The sequence below is a fragment of the Anas acuta genome, chromosome 4 (genome assembly GCF_963932015.1).
Source record: "Anas acuta chromosome 4, bAnaAcu1.1, whole genome shotgun sequence".
NCBI lineage: Eukaryota > Metazoa > Chordata > Aves > Anseriformes > Anatidae > Anas > Anas acuta.
The window spans coordinates 970,587-989,847 of record NC_088982.1 but is presented as its reverse complement, the minus strand read 5'-3'; the positions used below and the strand labels follow the sequence as shown (position 1 = coordinate 989,847).

At 44.5% G+C, this 19,261-nt stretch overlaps 1 long non-coding RNA gene across 1 annotated transcript; it reads right to left on the bottom strand.

Annotated features, from left to right (window-relative positions):
- Positions 1-1,735: 1,735 nt before the first annotated feature.
- On the bottom strand, positions 1,736-19,245 carry LOC137855387 (uncharacterized). Its single transcript, XR_011095692.1, has 3 exons — positions 19,115-19,245; positions 5,548-5,744; positions 1,736-4,276 (listed from the first exon to the last, which is right to left on the bottom strand). It is a non-coding gene; the product is annotated as an uncharacterized lncRNA (long non-coding RNA).
- Positions 19,246-19,261: the final 16 nt, after the last annotated feature.

The following is a 19,261-nucleotide window of genomic DNA, read 5'->3' as shown; positions in this document are numbered from 1 at the left end:
GTTTGGCACCGCACAGTCACTGGGTGCTGAATGAACCCACCATGCATATCCTGCAGCAGTGTTTGCTGAGAGCCTTCTTTGGCTTTCCATGATTTAAAAAAAAGCCTCCTAAGGGGAACCCCAGCCGTGTATCTGCTCAATGACAGTTCGCTGTCTAATTCCTGAGCCTTGTTTCTTTCCTTGCCACTGAGAAAACAAAAAGAGAAAGAGGGAAGAGAAAAATGGGCCTTACAAGCCAGCAGCGGCGGCATGAAAAATGGAAGCGATCGTCATTGATTTTTCACAGTTGTTACTCAAAGGCCAGGATTACAAGTTCACGGGGAGGCCACTGGCAGTAACCCCAGTCTGCAGCTAATGTGTTCCATCCAGAAACTCCCTTGCAAAAGCCATCCAGTTCCTATGAATCTCAGTGATAAGTTGAAGCTACCCCAGCAGATAATGGAAAAAATATGTTCAAAATACAATGCACCTGTCCAATTACACAAAGGCATTACCAAAAGAAAAGGGATGTAAAATGTATGGGTGCATAACCGCTTACTGGATCAAATCCTCAGACCCCATAGAGTTCTCTCTCTGACCTTGGCATCATTGGTCTTTCAGAAAAGAATTAGGGTCATTTCTGTTACGATTACTTCCCCACCAAGAGCAAAGAGATGCTGTCGTTTGGAATGCAGGAGGAGCTGAGATGATGGCTGCTTGTTTTTTTCCCCCCTCCAGTGGATGGTGCTGAAATAAAAGTTTAGGTTTTGATTGCAGTCATCACCCAAAAATGTGCTTGCTTTTTGTCAGAATTATCTCAAATATTTGCACCTGGAAAACACACACAAAAAAAACTTTCCTGGAAAGTCACAGAGAATAAATTTTCACCTATTGTCTGCAGTAACTCTGGTTTAAGAAAAAATCAGAGACCAAACAGACTTGTTGGACCGCCACATCCATCTTTCAGCTAATGAGGGTTCTTGCCTTTAATTATATTGCCCATTTTAGTATTAAAAGCTGCAGCCAATGTGGCTTACACACACACAGAGGACAATTCCAAGCCAAACAGATTTCACTGATGGCCTAAACAATCTTCTTCATCTCATCCCATTACTTCATCGTTATAACTTCATTAGTCCACGCTAAGCAATACATTACCCTCCACGGCGATGACATCTTCACTATTGTTAAACCATTATCATGTCCCAGGTTTAGCTGGGACCTCCTCTCCAGCCAACATTAATCACGGGCCCCAGATGATCCAGCGCAGGATGTTGTACTTCATATCTTTCCTCTTAAAGCGAGCCTCGCCAGCTCTTCAGTTATCTCTGCTTCTCTTAACTCTCTCCAACTCATCCATGTGTTTCTGGGCACACGCTGAGCAGAAGTAAACACAGCACGTCCCATTCACTCAAGTATTCACCCCATCCCAGGCCAAGGTAGCTTCAAGGTGCCAAACCCGCCCCAGGAAACCAAGGACCAGATGCAACATCTGGTGTCTCCAAAAGAAGTCCCAGCTCCCTTCACCCAGTTTGGCTGCACCAAAGCAGGGAGGCAGGGCACACGCCCTGGTGTCATGCAACAAGGCAGCTGGCCCAAAAACAGGAGCTTTCTGCTCAACTTTGTTGCCTCCTTGACTTAGCTACAGATCAGCTTTTTTCTTTGTTATATTTTGGTGGTTGGGTGTTTTTTTTTTCATTGTTGTTTTGTTGTAAGAGTTTTTTTGTTTTTGTATTAAGAAATCCACTCACTCATGGCAAAGATAAAGAGATTTTAACTTTAATTTGTTTTTTCCCTTCCCATCTCTCACTTCCACCTGAAATAATTCTACTCTGTTCCAAAACAGTATTTTTCAGGATGTATTTAGCTCTCTCTAGAATTATTACCCAGCTCTATTCTTCTGAAGCTGTGGTTTTAGGCAACCTTGAAAACATTTAAATATGTAATTATGATAATTTACATTTCCCTCAACTACCCCCTAGACAGCAATTGCTAAACAATAGCCTTTTCCCTTTTGCCTACTATTCCACAGCCCCTACGTAAGAGTGAAGAGCAGTGTAATGTACAGTGTAAATCATAATATTTAACAGACTTCTGGACCACAAGTCTTGTCAAACATGCAGAAGTACATCATATTAATTACATATCAACTATTGGCTATTAGATAGCATTTTATGTATATGTAACGTATACAAAGTGACCTTTTTTTTTTTTTTATAGAACCACAAACAAGACTGAAAGCCAACTGCACTGACATTGAACTTGCCTGAAGAGCACTCTTGCATGCACAGCACTCTGATTGAAAACAAACAACATTACCAGTTAAGTGATCTCTTCCACAATAATTGCAATCAGGAAGAGGTTATGCCATATGCACATGCTTTGGCTGTGATGTCAAAAGGGAATCTGCTCTTGCGCTAATGTATACAGCGTAAAATAATACCAAATAATTGCTGTTGAAGTCTACAGATGACAAAAAAATGAATGAAAAGGTATATTGCATTATTCCTCTGGAATCTCCACCTGAACTATTCAAGTAAACATCTACTGCCACTTAATTGCAGTTAAAAAAAATGTCTAGTACCTGTAGCTAATGCAACAAGTCCCACTGCCTTCTTACCCACAGCTCCGTTGTGTCTGTGCCATTCCAAGTCACCCTTTCCATGCAGGCAGAAAACAAGGGAGTAGGTGAGATTAATACTAATGGGTTTGGAAGGGACTCCAACAGGCTCATGGCTGCCCCAAATCAGAATCACACATGCTACACCCATGCTAGCACCCCAGCCATCAGGCCCCAAAGGACTCAGCTGGACTTGCTCCAGGAGCCTCTGGCAGGCAGGGAGCTGAACCTTGGTCTCAGAAAGACCTGTCTGCCCCAACCAGGGGCTGGCTTTCCTCTTACCGGGCTGAAATTCCAGGAACAAGGAAAGTAGGTCACATTCAGCGAGTACATTCCCAGAGAGTCTCAAATCCCGAGACATTCTTGGGGTCACAGACAATCTGGGCTCCCAGCATCAGCCGCTGAGTATAAACAAGCCAGTACAAAAAGAAAGGTGGCAAATCCTTTATGCATGGTAGCTATGAGATCTAACCAGAGGCACTGTCACATTCTGGTGCCCCCATTTCAGAAAAGACACTGGGGAGAGGGAGGAAAAAAAAAAAAAGGAAAATTGGAAGCAGTTCAGGAAAGAGCTATAAGTACAGTTTGAGGTCTGGGAAACCTGCCATAAGTATCTCAAGCTAATAGCTTATCCAGGAGAAGGTTAAGAGGTGACTTGATCACAGCCCACAAGTACCTGCATAGAAAAGAGATTTTTGATAGGAGACAGCTCTTTAATCAGCCAGCTGATGACTGAATAATGAAATCCAAGAGTCAGAAGCCAAAAGGAGGCAAATTCAGCACTGAAATGAAATGGAAGTTTTCTGACAATGTGGGGAATTAACTGCTGAAACTATGCACCTCGAGACACCCCAGGCTTTTGGTTGCTTGGAGCTTTAAATCAGAGCAGCTACTTTTCAAAACTCTGGGTGGGATTCACATCACCTCTTTTTCTCTCTGCAGCTTGTAAGGAGTCCAAGTGTTTGGATTAATGACCAGAAAGGGGCATCTCCAGAGGTCAGTTTGCCCCCATTTTATGGGTGCCTATCAGGTTTTCCCCTCCTACAAGTTGCACCAGCTATAAAGGTGGCAGGATATCAATTGGTCTTCAGGAGGCAATGGTCAGGCCAAGGTGTATGTATGATTTCCTCCTCCAAGTTGCTGGTCTGCTGATCCAATCTCAAATATGAGGGCTTTAACACATCTGACTCTTGGGCCACAGCATTATCACATCGCTCATTTACCTGGGTTGGAGGCCACAGCTCCATAACTTCCCACCTTGCTCCCACGGCCCCTCAGTAAAGACACTGCAGAAGTGCTAAAGACCAGGAGAGGAGCATTTCCCAATTCTCCTGACACACACGTAAGTACAGGAGCACACCTTCCCTGCCCCAGCACAAAGGTAATCTGTGATATCTAAACCACTGCTGCTAGTTCTGGGAATTTCCACATGGTTTCCAGTCCAAGCTGCATTTACGGGAAAACTCCAGCAATGGTAGCATCCAGCTCCTCGAGGACTCACGAGCACACTCCAAGAAGGCGTCGGGGGAGAGCAGGAGTCTCAGTAGTTCGGATCATTTCCAAGCAAGGGCTGAAGCTTGGATGCAGTCAGTAGCTTAATGAACAGCGTCAGCATCCCCTGAGTCAAACCAGCATTCATCTACCGTAGCCGACAGCTCTGCACAGTGGCTGGGATGTCTGGAGGATTCATTCCTTTAATTAGTGTTTGAGAGACACTCAAACGCTACAGCACCAAGGGCTGTAACAACAGACATATGAACGCTTGGGAATGTCAGTAAATGGTATCGAGAGAACGAAACCCTGCCCTTTCTCACTGCGGTTCTGGCTTTGCAAATTTATCCACAGCAAGAGAGAGTCTCTGCAGGCAGTTCCATTTGCCTGAGCCTGGGGTTGTTACAAACCAAAATGCAAAGAGACTATAAACTTGACTCCCTTTCATCTCCCTCACCCCAAATAAATCTTGGCCATTTACATTTAGTAGCCAGTGAGCTATTAGGAGACAGTAGACTTTCCAGGGCATGTTTCTGAAATGCTACAGCAGACAGAGCAATTGTTGCTCAGGGACTCCTTTTACAGTTTCCATAGAAAATACAGGCTGTGAGGGTTTGTGGGCTTTTTTTTTTTTAAGGAGTTTTTTTAGCTGATTTCCAGTCTCATGCCTGGTCAGAGCTGCCTCCAACATCTCTCCTTCTTTAAGTGTGCAATAATTTTAAGATGACAGAAGCTCACTGCTTGCTCAGATCTACCTCATTCTCTGAAGTTCCATCTAAACTGCCTGATCAGGCAGCAGCTCCCTGCTTTGGAGCAGGCCACACGTCCTGCCCTTATCTCACCTCCCCAGCAGGGCAGAAGCTGAGCACTTGCACCTCTCCCCACTCAGTTATACCCCAGCATCTATGGGGGCAATGAGGGGTGGGAGGGAGCTGCCACATCCTGCAGTTACCTCTGATGAGGCTGTCTGGGGGATTTCTGCAGTACAAACCCATCAGGTCCTGTCCACAGAGCCTTGGAAAAGCAGCAGAGCAGAGTGGAATTGGAGGACCGTACAAGGTTAAAGCAGCCCATGTAAGAAACAGCTCCCTAGGACTTTGGGAGAGCCAACTAGACTGGCTCGGAGGCCTCAGGGTGCTTAATGAAGCAATAGTCTTAAACACTATCTTGCAAGGTGGCCAAATGACTCAGTTTCCTGTGATTTCTCATGTCCATTAGATACAGAGCCCAGTTTTCCTGCTGCATGTTCATTCTTTAGGCTAAGGAGATGGGATTAAGCCATTCCTCAAACATGCTTGAAACCCAAACACTCCTGGACTCTGGAAAATTAAAAATTTGTCTCCAAGTTAAGGTGCTGGACCCCAATCCACTTACAACGTTAGTAATCCACTGAGGAGCTGGTGCTTGGAGCTTTGCTCCCAGGGCAAAGGCCAGCTCAAGACAGTGACTCAACTGACCTTTTCGGGTGCTGGACCAGACCCTGCCTTCTGTCATGCAGGAAGAATTGCTGTCTCACTTCAGCGCAATAGGTGCCAGCACCAGGCAGGAACAGCCTTTGGTTTTGTCATGATCCTGCTGGCGTTGAGCAGAGCCAGCCGGTGCTGTTATTTTCTGGAGATCTCTGATTTCTCAGTTCACAAGCAAATCTGAGAAACTGGAAAAGAGATTTGCTTCAGATCAGAACAAAACAGAAATATTTAAAAATTTTCAGCAAACCAAAGAGCCATAAAAGTGTCACTATAGGGCTGAACACAGCCCATCACCAGACTCAAAATGAAATGTCTTGTTTCCTCCTTGAGTTTATTAAAGGCTTTTATTAAAAATTAAAATGAACATAAATTTTGAAAACATAACTTCACTTCCAATCCAAAGTTTTGGGTTGAAAAGATTGAAATGAGCTCTTCAGACCTCCCCCCAATGGTATTTAAAGGGTTGGATATTTCCATCTGAACAATTTGTCCAAAATCAACACAAATTCCAGAAATGCTTCCTTTGAACCCACTGCGCACTTTTCAGTGAAGAGCAAAGCTGCAGCTGAGAAGTCCTGTTCATGTCCAGCTCGGAAGCTGCTGGTGAGGGAGGATGCTCAGTTTCTGCCACTGACATGACAGAAGAAGGTGTCGTGTGAGTGCTCCCTGACCTTCAGCCAGCAAGCAGCCAAAAGTCGCTGAGGGTAGGTTTGAGCTTGCACATTACTGGGCTGCCTATCTGAAGCAAGCTGGGAACCATCCTCATGAGTTAGTTTGCAAGCAAGGCTGTGGGTGCCCTAAGATCTAGGAAAAGGGAGTACCTAGGGTTGGTACCACCTCTGTTGGGCACAGTGGGAGCAAACAGGTTTACGTCCTACCCTGATTGTTAATGTAAGGTACATGCCACCATTTCTGATGGAGCTGACCCATCCTTCCATCAGCTTTGTGCCCAGCTCCATCCTATTCATCACTGTATTTCAAATAGCCACCCTATTCACTAACAGGGGAGCTTTCAGTATGAAAGCTGGGGAGTCACCACACATCTGGATATCCTAGTGTTGAAGATGGAGGTGGGAACTCCAGGGTCTTTCTCCGTACAATCAGCAGCAGGGCCAGAAGACAGTTGTCCCAAGTGCTGGCTGAAGGCTCTCAGACAACAAAATACTATTGGTTATTTCACTATCTTCAGCTATTTTACTGTCAATGTAATTTCCATGTACCAGATGCACCCCTTCCATTTAAGATCTTAGCAAAGCTAAGGCTTCCACAATAGTGAAAGAAAGCAACACAAAGATTGTTTTATCAGCTTAAAAATTTTCTGACAACAGCAAACTCTAGTGAAAAAAATCTCAACTGCCTACGACTTCAGATGGATTTCACAGATTGGATTTCAGCCCAAATCTTCAGGTTTCTGACCCTTTAATTAGTATTGTGTCAAAAAAGCTGTGGCAGGCAGTTGCATTTCTGTAATTATCCACCAATATACCACACAACTATCAGGCCCATCAGGCAGAGCTACAGCAGGGAGAGTGAAATTGCACAAGTAACACAGCACCACTGCTGCCACAAAAGGAAAACTGCTGCTAGACTCATCTCCAGCCACCTTGATTCTCCTGAAAGTATCGCATTACATTGACACAGGGAACAAGGTAAAAATTCCCAATCCTACACCCCCAACAAAGCAGAGCAGAGTTAATGGGACTTGTGCTCCAAAGTCAGATAGGGACATTTAACATCTCTCCTTCTGCCTGGGGGGAATGTATTACAAAGCTAGACCTGGAACAAGACGCTAAACCTAAGAAACACTATGTTGTTGTGTGCTTTTTTTTCTTTAAACAAATCCTTTGCAGCAGGATATTGTGAAATCCAGACAGGGGCCACTGTTAAAATGAAATGCCACGAGCACAAAGGATAGCGCTTACAGCAGAAAGCCCAGGCAACTCCATGCATTCTCATACACTATCTATACACACACATTTTATAATTTTTAAACTGCTCTGATTCTCTGCCAGCTGCTGTAAATTTCACCTGGAGAAGGGGATCAAGTCCAGGCCTCATTAGGTTTTTATATTCTTTCTGATTGCTTTTGCAGGCCTCCAAGCCTGTCTCCAAGGGACCCCAGGGTTCAAAGATCAAATAAATTGTCTGGCAGATTTATCAGGTCTCATGGTAGGTAGCCATGTAGTAAACTTCCTTTGCTTTCCTCCCCTCCCCCTCAGCTTAACAGCAGAAAATAAAAGGGACACTAGGAGAAGATGGCATCGCCTTGCCTACTTTGTCACCTCTGGATTTAAGAAACCAAGTCCATTGCTTTCTGTGCAGTCTCCACTGGCAGAAAGCAGAAGTAGCACAGGAGGAAAGCCAGCAATGGCAGCACAGTTGAACAAGCCAGAAATAAAGCTGTTAGCTTGAGCATCGGCAAAAACATAAGGCATCTGCAAAGCCACCACACGCTATCTTTTCACAGAGCTTTCCTCTGGAAAATACCCCAGAGTATTTCTGCAAAGGCTGCTTGCAAGCAAGGTGCGAACCAGCCCTGCCAGATGCCTGCAGGCAGCTCTGATCCCACAGATCATTAGCTCAGAGAACTGCTTTTTACCCTTGTTACACAGCTTCCAGTCCCGTCCTGGTGTGCAGCTGGACAGGAGAACAGGCAAAAGGGCCTCATGCCTGCCTCCAAAAGACCGTGTACACGCAGGGCTTGGGCTCGCCCCCAAAACTGTCCCTCCCTGCAGCACTCCTGTAGTTAAGGCAGAGGAGCAAGCAGCTTTCTTTACTCCCAATTTTCAGTGACTAATTGAAATCAAGAACAGACAGAAAGCCTCTCGGGCTCTTTTCAAAGAAATTCAAAAGTTTTAGGCCTAAAATGAAAGCCCACAGCAGCCATTTCCACTGCTGGGGGGAGGTACCACCAGACAGGCCTCATGAGGAGGAGCAGGCCTGAGCTGGGAGGTCAGCCATTAAGTCCAGGGCAAGGCAGGGCTGCAGCTCATGGGCAAGCACAAAAAAGGGTTTTGTAGGAGCAGAAATGTGGCTGCAGGTGTGATGGGCTGAGGACAGGGAAGCAGCAAGGCCTGTAGAAGGTGGCTATAAAACACATGAAGGAAACTGGAAGGAAAAGAAAAGAGTTAAGCCTGAAAAAAAAAAAAAAAAAAAAAAAAGCAGAGGAGCCCAGTGGGTTTTTCTTTCTTCCTCTTTTCTCATTACTTGAAACGTGGATGGTAATGCCAGAATAGGCAAGAGAAACAGAGTTTGGATGTTATGTGACAGTGCAGAGGGTGCTGGTCAGGAATACAAACCCTTTCTTATAAGGCTTGAAATACAGCCAAGGGTAGGGATCTATGGCTCATTATGGAAGAAGAGCCTCACTGCCCACCCAGGTGCAATGGATACACAGCTGTCTTGCCATGAGATTTTAGGTGTCAAAAAAAGTTACCAGTACCTTTCTGACCCCCTTTCTACCTAAAAGCATCTTCTACCAGCAAACATGACGTAGTCTACATAAAACCTCAGCACTGTCCCCACTCTGTTCACCCTAATACAGGGTGAGCATCACCCCTTGACATCAGGCATGGAAACACATATCAAGAGACATGATTTTTGGTCCAGGAAGAGAACAGCTCCAGTATTTAACACAAGGGTAAGCAGGCTGTAAGAGCAGATGAAAGCCCCTCAGAATAGAGCCACAACCCAGAGCAGCTGACAAGAGCCAAGGAAGTGCTTTCCTCTGGCATCAAGCTTTGACCTACTGGTGTCATGGTTTCCAGAATTATTGCTGCAGTCCTGGAAAGTGGAGAATGGCCAGAACCAGAGCTAGAGACAGTCTTCTGCCAGCAGAAGTCTGCAGGCAGAAAATGCATCCCAAGCATTTTATTCAGGTAGTGAGGGAGGGCCTTGCTTCACCACAGGCCAGACTGATAGCTCTCATGACTTGTTAACTCACAAGACAAGCCAGGAAAGAAAACCTCTCACACAGACTGAGCCAGCAGCAGAAACAATCTGGAAACATGCAGAAATACAGGAGTGGGCAAGACAAGCTGCCCGTAGTGTGTCACAGGAGAAGGGCTCCACCCAGGAGGGGAGAAACAGAGCAGGACATTTAAACATTAATTGAACCTCCCAAATCTTGGTGGCACTGGGACCATTGCTAGTCAGCTCTCTAACAGACTTTCCTTTTATTCTTTTTTCCAGGGCAGAAGGGACTCAAGGGGCCACCAAGTCATCATTTGTCCCCACACCCTCACCCCACCCCATTTAACAATGATTGAAGCAAGCTGGAGAACAGCCCATAAAAATGGGAACTCCCCAAACCCCTTTGGGGCTTGCTCAAAGTTACAAGTGACTCCCTAGGGTTGGCTCTGTCCCCAGTCCCCTGTGCACACCAACAGGACAGAGTTGTGTCTGCACAGTAGAGTAGATGGAGATATCCTAGCAGGAATTGGAAGTCAAGGGATAACTTGGTCCTTAGCAAGCATATGCAGAAGGCATCACTCAAAGAAGGTCCCTCCTCAAGGCTGTGTCCCACTTGATGCGGATAGTTCAAAGCCCAATGCCACATCTAGGGGCCTGGCATCCATCTGTTCAGCACCCTGCAACTAAAGAGTCCCCGTAAAACCACTATGGTCACCCCACAACCACCAGGCTATGGAGGTTGTGCCAATTTTGGCCTCAACACTGCATAAAGGAGAAGTCTACAGTCAGATGGAGCCAGCTGGACTAAGTTTTGTCTTCTGCTAAGCTCTCAGATGGTAATGCTGAGCCCAGTTAATCAACTGTAGCATTCCACCCCAGAGTTGGCTGCTCTAAAGGGAAGAGGGAAATGATTTCTATATATAGGTTGGTAAGTGCTCTGGGAATGAAAGATGCTTTATAAAAGTCCTCCTCCTCCTTAACATACAGCATCAGCTGTGCTTTTCAGAAGTGGTTTTATTTTTTTTCTTCAAATGATTTTTCCATGCACCAGCTGATCTGGAGTTATCTAAATGAATTTCCACAGGCATAAAGCTTAATCTGCTCTCATTGCAGACTTCCATATATTTTTAATATGTCAAGCAGTGGAAATTTCTCAGACCGAGTCAAGGGAGCTGTGAGGTTTACTGCTCTGGAAGATCAGAAATAGCTTATCCATCTAACAGACTTACATATAATAGAAATGCATAAGAGGCATTTGAAATGGGATTTTTAAAAACAAATAGGAGGTACAGACCAGACAGTCACCTAGATGAAGCTTCATAATTGTGTCCATGCAAAATTGGGATTACAGGAGGCAGAACATTTTCCATTAATTTTTTTAGTATTTTTCTCCCCTACTAAAAATAGCATTTGGAATAAAAATCTAACCTGTTGTGATGAAGACAAAACGTAAGTACTGAAATGAAGACTTCATTTTCCAGGAAAGCAGGCCATCTTTTATCCTTTCCATTCACATTTTATATCCGTGCTCGCTCAATTTCCTCGCAGTACCTCTTGCGTTAAATGTTGCACGCAGGCCTGGCAAAGCAGCAGCTCCTGCCTCAACAGGCTTTGGGAAGAAGGCTCAGAGAAAGATTACACTACATACAAGGCACACAAAAATGGTGTTTCTTCCAAGCAATCCTGTCCGCCATGGATCAGGGATATCAGACCCAACATTTAGACCCAGGATTTCCCCAGGTGGCATCCCCACACCGAGACTATCCAAATAAGATCATTGAATAAGAGCATAGAGACGATGCAATATCTTACAAATTAAAACAGACCATCACACTCACCTCTCATCTCCTTTCCTGAGGAACATGAGGATGCAGACTAATGCCTTGTGAGATGAGTGAACAGTGCAGTCCCAGAACCTGTCCATGTGCTGCAGACAGCCTTGGGCATGCAGCACTCTGGATGTCTCCCTCTCTCCCAGGACCAGGCTCTACCAGCAGCAAGAAGTGCTACTCTCCAAAAAAGCCAAGTTTGCAATCATCAAGAAGTCTCATGACAAAGCTCCTATGTTGACAGAGCTCATTTTCTCCTACTTAGAGTGGCTCCAGTTTGGGTGGTGGAATAATTCAGCAGACAATCATTGCACAAATAAACCCACAGCCTGCTGTAACGAAAAGGGCCCTGATATGCACCTTTGCCTCTTTTCAACTCTGTTAATCCCCTCCATGGGGACCTCTGCCACTGCACCAGGGTGCTACAGCCTGCTGCAGTTCCTCTGTGGTAGGACAGGTCATGGTGAATTCAGGAGACTGATGAAAACCAATCAACCTGACAGCCCTGTAAAGTTTCAAACAGTTACTCTTATTTTACTTTAAAAAAAAATGAATGAGAACAATAAACCCCTTCTTTTCATGGAGCTTCTAGAACATAAGATCCACCTTGTCTAGCCATTGCCATCTACGGTGTGTCTCCACTTCAGGTTGGAGCTCCAACTTTTTCTTGGAAAGAAGTGCCTCCAGAGTGAGACTCATCTCATGAAGTATCCCACCCTAAATCCTTTGGAACATCTTTTCCATATGAAATCCTAGAGAAATGGTCTAATTGACCCAAAAATTATTAGGGAGGGTGACAGAAAGGCGCTGTAATTTCATTAGCCTCATTGCCTGAGGAAACGAGGCTAAGAAAATCCACTACAGAAAACAGAAGGGTGGAGTTTCTCTTCCACTGCCCAGGCCAATTTCAACACATAGAAATCCCACCCATGCTCTTTTGCTCACTCTGAAAGCCTGCAGTACGCCTGCTGCCTCTCCAGGAAGGGAAATGGGTGGAAAAATTACATCAGGGCTCAGTTTCTCCCCACACACACCCCTTACCCTCTTATTTAAAGACACTTAATGCTAGAAAGTGGAAGCAGCAGCCAGCCTCGCGGTTGCAGACACCAAGGGGATGACAGCAGAGGAGCTCCATCCAGACAACACTCAGTTGGCCTACCATAATGAGAGTCATTGTCCCTAAAATCACCCATGCTGTTTCAAACTCACTTGACACCTCCTGCTCCAGCAACCTCCCGCATCAGGAAGGTCTGTGGCATGGACGGGACATCACTTCTTCCTTCCCTACTTCCAAGAGCTAAAACAACCTAATGGGAGTGGGGAAAAAAAAAATCTCCCACGTCAATCCAAGTCATATACTTCCAGAAGCATTTTCTGGGTTTTGCTTACACCTCTGCTGCTCCTTATTCCTTTGTAACACTGTGTAGTAGTGCTTAATCTCTGAATAGCAAAAGGTTTGACTTCACTTGCCTTTTGCCATGAAGACTCCCTGCTGGTATCTTCCAAAGTTTCCAAAGTGATATCTGACATTCATCCTATTCCAACACAGGACACACACCCCAACTTGTCCAAACACCCTGGCAAGGGAAGCACTGACCAGCTCCACAACAGCAAGGAACCAGCTGTCCTTACACATGCTTACCTGCTTCTTGTTGTGCCTTTAACAAGGGTCCCCCAAGACAAGGAAGGACCACATAGGATCCAGCCTGTTACCCCACAATCTTGCAATCAGTACAGGATCATCCTTAGCAGACTACAGGGTGAGAGAAAATACGGTCAGAGTCCAGCCTGGTGTTTGGCAGACCCAGAGGCTGCTCAATTCCCTGCTCTGCCTCTGGTTACTTTAGTGATGTACAGGTATTCACCTTCCTCGTTGTGAATCCAAGCTGTCAAATCATCCTCTTGGCTATTTAAAGACTGTTTTTCAAGACAAAGTTTGATTCCTATGGACAGCCCACAGGAGCCAGGCACCCCCACATACAGATGCTCTGCAAAGCCTCTCGTGTACTGCAAACACTTTGGTATGAGGGCTGCCCTGAAAAAAACAAAACAAAACAACAGAAAAATAAAGCCCATGTTAAGGCAGGGCCAAATTCAGCTCAAGCAAGGAAGTTCCTTCCACAGCTTCCCTGAAGACATTATAATATATCAGATTTGTCCTCATCATTAGGACATTCCCCAAGCAACATTTCCTTTTGCAAGTCTTTTCACCGCTCTCCTCGTTTTTGAGCTCCCAGCCTAATGAATTCCTGTCTGCTAAAGCTTCCCTCATCTGTCTGCTGTTCTCCCAGGCATAGAGGCTGGTGGGCATTTACCTCCACCGCTCACAAACATGCAAGCAGGCCTGCTAACAAATTAGCTTTCCATCTTCCCCCCAGCCCAGTGATCAGAAGAAAAAATGTTTTCTGCATCAGCCACTTGAAAGACTACAGATCACCTACAAGTATTTTTATTGAGGGAGTTTTGTTCTTGTTCCGAATTGTAAATACTTTATGTCTTCCAGGTGCTGGCTACTCGGCTGTCAATACAGTGTGCTTTAGCAGCACGCACAGCTGCAACATGCAGGTGTGTGCAACTGGCAGCCAGAATGAAGCTAAACAGCTGTTGGACTGGGAGGAACTGGAAGTCATTTTCAGTCCTAATGAAGATGGTTTCTTATTAAACTTGAAGCCATGGCATAAAGTTCTACAGGCCTGGGGCAAATTTGCATCTAGAAGCAATTCCTTTGCAAACTGTTTTGGAGGATTAAATGTTGGAAGACAAGTGATTGCGGGTAGAAAAGCAACAAAAACCAGGACTGGAGAGGCACTGCACAGCAAGGGGACAGCAGCTTCCAGGCACAAGACTTGATGCAAAGCTGCTCCATAAGCTGTGGAGGATCAGGAGGTGTTAGCAAGCCCAGTGCAAGACACCAGGCAGCATAAGATCAGCACAGACAAGAAATCAGGGCGAAGAAGGCTTCAGACCACATCCACCCGAAGTTTTGAGAATCCCAGAGATGCAGAAGCATTCACCTGGTTTGGAAGAGGCCAGACACTAATCCACGTAGAAGCAAAGGATGATCAAACACCCGCCTGAATAATTCCACCTCTCATATACTTTGTGATCTCTGACTAGTGGCTCAAATGCAGACTTATTACTGAGTGTACCTTTAATATAAGAAAAGTTCTATTAACCTAGAAGAGAGCACACCCCAGTCCACTGATGCATCCTGAATTCACAGCACCCAAGGACACAAACCTCCACTGGTAAACATGTCCATCCTCAGACTGACTTCATCCATCTCTGAATAAAGCCTTTTCAGAAGAGCAAAGAAGGCAACCATAACTTTGGCTCAAATCCTAGGTTCCTGCTCCTGATCTCTTGAATTGATCAAATATTGTAGAAGCGAGGGGGCTCCAAACAGGCATTTGAATTTTAATGGCAGGAAGTTTACACTGGCTCTGTCTCTGCATTTCACACATATCCCCTTTGAAATTATCTGGTGAGCATGTTGACAGCAGCCATGAATTTTAAGCAAATGTTTATAACTTAGTATTTGTCCTCTGGGATTTGAACCAGTGCATCTTCTGGCTAAGCCTTGGTTTGGGTTCAGCTGAGACTGAAACATATCCCTTCCAGTTAAAAGTTCACAAAATGCTTTAAATAACTGTTCATCCTGGCTCAGGGTGAGGAGAAAAGCAGTGCATTTCCCCCTCTCCTTTCAGGATCAACTCAACCCTGTTTTTATCCTTTTAAGTCATGACTATGGGAGCCCCTGGAGATGATACCACACAAATAGGTCCAAAGAGATCACTCCAAGATACTTATCAGAATAACGGAGAAATAGACAGATAATGAAATATGAGGACCAAATCACCACCTGATCTAAGTCAATGCTGCCTTACAGGCTTCACTGATTCTGCACAACTACCCATCAGCAACATAACATCCCTTGTTGAGTTTCCAGCCAGGAACAAGTGCCCCACCAGTCTCCTTTTAAGCATGCAGTCATACAGCCCAATTGGGCTCACAGCCACTTGCTTCCCCCTTGGGTTCTTTTCTCTCCTCCAACTTAGCTCTAAGGCAGCTCAAAGGTAAGCCAAGCAACAGGGCTAGCACATGGTGGGGATGCAGCAGAGATCAGTCAGATACATCAGGTCAGAAAAGAAGATGTGTAACAGCTGGCAGCAGACTCAGAAGCACTTAATCTGACTCTAAAATTCCTTGCAAATGAGTGAAAAATCTCAGGTGCCTAGATCTCCTCAGCAGGTAGTAAACATCTCTTACACAGCATCTTGTGTTGTCTTAAACCACATGTGATTTACGTAATTAAATCATTATCCATTAAATCATATATGGTATATTTCAAGAATGGCTCAGACCAGCTTTCCCACTACCCCCAAACATTCACAGGACCAGATTCATCTCAGGTTGGTTTCCCAGTCCAGTTCAACACTCAGTGTCAGAAGTTTGTGCCATTAAAAAGGAATGAGCAGTCAGGGCAGGCAGGATTGCTTCTTTTGGCAGTGGCTCTTGCTTAATCACTATGTTAAATTATAGCTCAGCTTCTTCATTTTTTGTAATAAAAATGAACCAGTTCAACTTGCTTGGAGAATTTTGATTATAGGAAAGCTAGCAGTGAGCTCGCTTGCTGCCCAGAACAGAGAAACAAGCCATTTTTCAACTAGACTATTTGCTGAATACATCTTTGAAGAACTGATTCATTCCCCCCAAAAAAAAAAAAAACTCATTGCCTATGGGCAACTAGCAGATTAGTTTTGCTGTGCATCTTTCTTAATCCTCAAATTCATACGTAAAGAATGCTTAGGCCATTCCTAACAAAACTGGAATGAAATCAGTGTATCAGGGAAAACTTTAATCACTTTCCAATAAATATCTTTTTTGCTTTTGAAAGGGAAATTACCTCTAAGAGAAGTCCAATCTGTTCATTTTAAGAACGTGTGAAAACAAACTCTTGGCCTTAATCTTTAAATTTCCTGAATTTTAGCACTTTTTGCAGTGCTCTTAATTGAAAGTGGTTGGGTTTATGTATATACATCACAGCAATAAACCAAGCCTTCGGTGCCTCCTTAGTAGTGGAAAATGGGCTGTGGAGGAGAAGGAACATCTGCAGCCCCTGGAGTCATCCAAGGCCTGGCTGCAGATGGCTATTAAGATGTGACCCTCAAGAACCAGGGAACAGGTTAGCTCCTAAAATTTCCCTTTTAATGTCAGGCAGGTTTGGACCATCTGAAGACAGAGGAGCTGTTCTCATTCTTCCCCTCCCTCCCTGTGATGGTTTCCACCAGCTCTACAATAGGTGGAGCATGCACATACTGCTCCGTGCATCAACCCCCAATGAGTGCATGGCTAAAAGTCTGGCTTCCCTGCTTTGCAGTATGTTATGTTCTGCCTTGAGAGTGTTTTACTGCAGCCTACTGGCTGATTTTCCAACTGTTTTCTCACACACAGATATGGATTTTCACTATTTTTTTCAGGCTACAGTTATATTTTCCATTAGAAGCATTGACTAAAAAAATAAACTGATGTTTTGATCCAGCTACCCACCAGTGTTGGCTGGTGAGCACTTTTCTTTGCCAATCACTTTAGTAGTGTGTCCACCTCCCAAAGTTCATCATGTGCAGAAATTTCCCAAAAAAGAGAAAATCCTGTCATAAGAAGGGCGTGTTTTTTTTCTTGGAAGAAATCTAATCTGGGAAGACAGCATGTAGATAGGTGGGACCACAGAAAATGCCTGGCAAGGGTAAGTTGCAGCAGATGGCCAAGAAGCAAGGTAGCTACCTCTTACCTTGTACTTCCAGCACAAGATCCAACTCCAAGCATGCAGTTGTGTACACCTACAGATAATTTCCACCCTGCGTTGCCATGAAAATTATGGAATATCTAACCTGTAGTAAGGACTCTGCAGCATTAGCTTAAAATAAAATCCCCATTTCTCTGGCACTTTCAAACTTACATTATTGCAGCCCTCAGAAGCAGATATTCTCTATCTTGTGCATCAAGTCATTACTGAACTTTAACATGCAAATGGGAGGGAAGGTCATAACCACAAGCTTTCTTGGGGCAGGGGCTATTTCTCCACCACACACCTGAATATCACCAGCACAGGGACTCTGATTTCCAGTTTCATGTTTGGGATGTGGGCTACAACAGCAACTAATGTTCAAAGGTCGGAAAAAAAACAATTTCCCCCCTGATTTGTGGCTGCCAAGCAGCACACACTTGCCTCATACATGAAACAGGATCATGACAGCATAGCCACACTGTCTTATACTTGTGTCAGGGCAGTTGAAAAAATAAGTTCCAAGTGCATCCTTTGCCAAGTACGCAGAGCCAACATAAAGACCAGCCCTGAATTGTTTGAGCACACTATATATATAGGAAGACAAAGTGTTTCATTTTGTCACATTCAAATAAAATGTTTAGGCAGATTTTTTCCTTCTACTCAACCTAATGAAGGAAAGTCTTTCAAAAAGCCTTTTTGCATTTGATAATGGGAAGAGGTGAGTGGGTAAAGCAATTCTTCAGTGGAGTTAAGACTTGCAGCGCAGGTCAGCTTTAAAAGGTACTTCATATTTCTTCTTGTTCCTCGCTAGGCCAAAAAAATAAATTCAGCCATTTGCACCGTTATCCTGGCAGGTCATTGTTTCTGATAATGGAGTGCCCTGGCAGTTACTTACATTTTGAACAGTATTTTAACAATGGACTGAGAGCAGTTATGGACCTCAAAAGTATGTTTCTAATATTCATTCTCTTCATTTAGGATAATAACCTTAATAAATTTGAACTGAATGTAATAGAGAAATTATTTCATTTTATTAAGTTACTCACTGATGGCTCCAACATATTTCTTCTAGGATTCAGCTAGTCAATAGAGTAGCTAGCTTTGACCTAAGGCAGCAATCTAAATTCAACCTTTCTCCAGACATCTTAAACGAAGTCAGAAAGCTTTTACCCAAAAGCCGCACTGGGAACCTCACCAAATTGCCTTCAGTGCTTAGAAAGCTGAGTCCACTGAGACTATGGGATGCAGCACAAATCTTAAGGTAATATCTGTCTCCATGTAAGAGCTACAGGACATCTGACCATTCCCACACAGGAGGGAACTTCATCTGCAGCTGACCATTTCTACACACATCACCCCCACAGAGCCTGCACAAAATTTTCACAGAATCACAGAATTTCTAGGTTGGAAGAGACCTCAAGATCATCAAGTCCAGTTTTTTTTTTTTTTTTTTTTTTTTGATGTATTTAAGGAGCTGGGTGCTGATCACAATAAAAGCATCACTCAAGACAGGTTAAACCTCTCCCATCACCTCCCATTGTCAGAGTTTGGACAAGATCCCACAGACTCACCCAAGCAGAGGGACAACTCACACTGCCAAGGCATGGTGAGATGGCAAGGAGCAATGCACCAGCCACGACCAGGCTCACACCCCCTGCAGGAACAGTGCTACAGCAAGGAGAAGGAAGGGAGACAAACAATAAAAGGAGAAGACTACCAAGGAAATAGCATCACAGCAGTTGCAAATAATGCAGAATCCAGAGAATTGTGATTGACAAAGAGAAGGGGCTTGCAAGTAGAGGAAAGCAAGGAACTATGACTATTTATCCAAGAGCACAGGAGCCAGCAACATACACCAGGGCAGCTAGGTCCTCTTGCTACTGCAAGCCAATATTTATCACCAGGTAGCTTCAATCTCTATTAGAGAAGAGAATCAGGGTAAGACCCAACCCCGAGCACCTAGGAAGTTGATACTCACACAGGCAGCCACCATAAACATCTTCTCCCCAGAAAACATTAAAAATACCTTCTTGTTACACCTTTGCACGGCCACCAATGCTTAAAATGCCTTCAGCACTTCATCACCCAGAGAAACAAAGTGATCAGGCCAGAAGAAAAGGCTCCTACCAGCCTTTCTAACACTCACCAAAGCTTCCCCTCATGTCCCAACCTT